Source organism: Arachis ipaensis, chromosome B10 (assembly GCF_059453495.1).
Source record: "Arachis ipaensis isolate K30076 ecotype BB chromosome B10, ASM5945349v1, whole genome shotgun sequence".
Lineage (NCBI taxonomy): Eukaryota > Viridiplantae > Streptophyta > Magnoliopsida > Fabales > Fabaceae > Arachis > Arachis ipaensis.
Window position 1 is genome coordinate 26418782 of NC_142435.1, and position 3578 is coordinate 26422359.

The 3578-nt window shown below is 42.4% G+C and overlaps 1 non-coding gene across 1 annotated transcript; it reads left to right on the forward strand.

The window, feature by feature from the left end:
- The first annotated feature begins 3046 nt into the window (after positions 1-3046).
- LOC148579472 (small nucleolar RNA R71) lies at positions 3047-3154 on the forward strand. The gene has a single exon (XR_015895560.1). It is a non-coding gene; the product is annotated as a small nucleolar RNA R71 (small nucleolar RNA).
- The last annotated feature ends 424 nt before the right edge of the window (positions 3155-3578 follow it).

Consider the following 3578-nt stretch of genomic DNA (forward strand, 5'->3'; position numbering starts at 1 on the left):
TTCAAAAGACATATGCACTGTTCAAGCATACATTCAGAAAACAAGAAGCATTGTCACCACATCAATATAATTAAACTAAGTTCAAGGATAAATTCGAAACTCATGTACTTCTTGTTCTTTTGAATTAAAACATTTTTCATTTAAGAGAGGTGATGGATTCATAGGACATTCATATCTTTAAGACAAAGTTACTAACTACTAATGATCATGTAATGAAGGCACAAACATAGATAAGCACATAACATAGAAAACGAAAAACAGAAGAAAGAAGAACAAGGAATGAATCCACCTTAGTGATGGTGGCATTTCCTTCTTGAGGAATCAATGATGTCCTTGAGCTCTTCTATGTCTCTTCCTTGCCTTTGTTGCTCCTCCTTCAGTGCTTTTAGATCTTCTCTGATTTCATGAAGGATGATGGAGTGCTCTTGATGTTCCACCCTTAGTTGCTTCCAATAATTGTGTGGAAGAAAATGTATCCCTTGAGGTATCTCAGGGATCTCTTGATTTGCAGTCAAATGTTCTACCACTGAGCTATAGACCCTTGATGGAAGCTTTTGTCTTCCCTTTCCTCTTTCTAGAGGTTTCTCTGGCCTTAGGTGCCATCAATGGTTATGGAAAAAACAAAAAAGCTATGCTTTTACCACACCAAACTTAGAATGTTGCTCGCCCTCGAGCAAAAGAAGAAAGAATAGAAGAATAAGAAGAATATATGGAGGAGATGGATGGGAGTGTGTATTCGGCCATATGGGTGGGATTGGGTGGGAGAGAGATGTTGAATTTTGAAGGTAGTGGGTGTATGGATGTGAGTGGTAAATGGAAAGTAGAAGGGATGATCATGAATGGAAAGAGAGATGATGAGGTAGGTGGGGATCCTGTGGGGTCCACAGATCCTGAGATGATCCTGTGGGGTCCACAGATCCTGAGGTGTCAAGGCATTTACATCCCTGCACCAATTTAGGCATGTAAAATGCCCTTGCACACAACTCTGGGCGTTCAGCGCCAGGTTGGTGCCCGTTTTGGGCGTTCAACGCCCCTTTGCTGCCATTTCTGGCGTTGAACGCCAGAACCATACTTGTTCTGGGCGTTCAGCGCCAGGATGCTCCCATTCTGGGCGTTCAGCGCCAGAACTATGCTCTGTTCTGGCGTTTGAACGCCAGACAGATGCTCTTCCAGGGTGTGATTTTTCTTCTGCTGTTTTTGATTCCTTTTTCAATTTTTATATTTATTTTGTGACTCCACATGATCATGAACCTAAGAAAACATGAAAAACAATAAAAATAAGAATTAGATAAACATTGGGTTGCCTCTCAACAAGCGCTTCTTTAATGTCAATAGCTTGACAGTGGGCTCTCATGGAGCCTCACAGATGTGCAGAGCTTTGTTGAGACTTTCCAACACCAAACTTAGAGTTTGGATATGGGAGTTCAACACCAAACTTAGAGTTTGGTTGTGGCCTCCCAACACCAAACTTAGAGTTTGACTGTGGGGGCTCTGGTTGACTCTGCTTGGAGAGAAGCTTTTCAAGCTTCCTCTCCATGGTTGCAGAGGGAGATCCTTGAGTTTTGAATACAAGGGAGTTCTCATTCCATTGAAGGACTATTTCACCTCTGTCAACATCAATCACAGCTCTTGCTGTGGCCAGGAAAGGTCTTCCTAGGATGATGGATTCATCCTCTTCCTTTCCAGTATCCAGGACTATGAAATCAGTAGGTATGTAAAGGCCCTCAACCTTTACTAATACATCTTCTACTTGTCCATAAGCCTGTTTTCTTGAGCTATCTGCCATCTCTAGTGAGATTTTAGCAGCTTGCACCCCATAGATTCCCAGTTTCTCTATTACAGAGAGGGGCATGAGGTTTATTCCTGAACCGAGGTCACACAGAGCCTTAAAGAGCATGGTGCCTATGGTACAGGATATTATGAACTTTCCAGGATCCTGTCTCTTCTGAGGCAATGTCAGTTGATCCAGATCACTTAGTTCATTGATGAACAAGGGAGGTTCAACTTCCCAAGCATCAATGCCAAACAATTTGGCATTCAGCTTCATGATTGCACCAAGAAACTTGGCAGTTTGCTCTTCAGTGACATCCTCATTCTCTTCAGAAGAGGAATACTCATCAGAGCTCATGAAGGGCATAAGGAGGTTCAATGGAATCTCTATGGTCTCTAGATGAGCCTCAGAGTCCTTTGGTTCCCCAGAGGGAAACTCCTTATTGATCACTGGACGTCCCTGGAGGTCTTCCTCCTTGGGATTCATGTCCTCTCCTCTCCTCACAGGTTCGGCCATGGCGCTTATGTCAATGGCCTTGCACTCTCCTTTTGGGTTCTCTTCTGTATTGCTTGGGAGAGTACTAGGAGGGATTTCAGTGATCCTTTTACTCAGCTGGCCCACTTGTGCTTCCAGATTTCTAATGGAAGACCTTGTTTCATTCATGAAACTTACAGTGGCCTTAGATAGATCAAAGACTAGATTTGCTAAATTAGAAGCATTTTGTTCAGAGTTCTCTGTCTGTTGCTGAGTTGATGATGGAAAAGGCTTGCTATTGCTAAACCTGTTTCTTCCACCATTATTAAAGCCTTGTTGGGGCTTTTGATCCTTCCATGAGAAATTTGGATGATTTCTCCATGTTGAGTTATAGGTGTTTCCATAAGGTTCACCTAAGTAATTTACCTCTGCTATTGCAGGGTGCTCAGGATCATAAGCTTCTTCTTCAGGAGAAGCCTCTTGAGTACTGTTGGATGCAGCTTGCATTCCATGCAGACTCTGAGAGATCATATTGACTTGCTGAGTCAATATTTTATTCTGGGCCAATATGGCATTCAGAGTATCAACTTCAAGAACTCCCTTCTTCATAGGCGTCCCATTACTCACAGGATTCCTTTCAGAAGTGTACATGAACTGGTTATTAGCAACCATGTTAATGAGTTCCTGAGCTTCTGCAGGCGTTTTCTTTAGGTGAATGGATCCACCTGCAGAAGTGTCCAGTGACATTTTTGATAGCTCAGATAAACCATCATAGAATATATCCAGGATGGTCCATTCTGAAAGCATGTCAAAAGGACACTTTTTGGTCAACTGTTTGTATCTTTCCCAAGCTTCATAGAGGGATTCACCTTCTTTCTGTCTGAAGGTTTGAACATCAGCTCTAAGCTTGCTCAGCTTTTGAGGAGGAAAGTACTTGGCTAAGAAAGCCGTGACCAGCTTATCCCAAGAGTTCAGGCTGTCTTTGGGTTGAGAATCCAACCATAATCTAGCTCTGTCTCTTACAGGAAAAGGGAAAAGCATGAGCCTGTAGACTTCAGGATCTACTCCATTAGTCTTAACAGTATCACATATCTGCAAGAATTCAGTCAAGAACTAAAAAGGATCTTCAGATGGAAGTCCATGAAACTTGCAGTTCTGCTGCATCAGAGAAACTAATTGAGGTTTCAGCTCAAAGTTGTTTGCTCCAATGGCAGGAATGGAGATGCTTCTTCCATGTAAATTGGAATTAGGTGCAGTAAAGTCACCAAGCATCTTCCTTACATTATTATTATTTTCGGCTGCCATCTCCTTTTCCTGTTCGAAAATTTCTGAA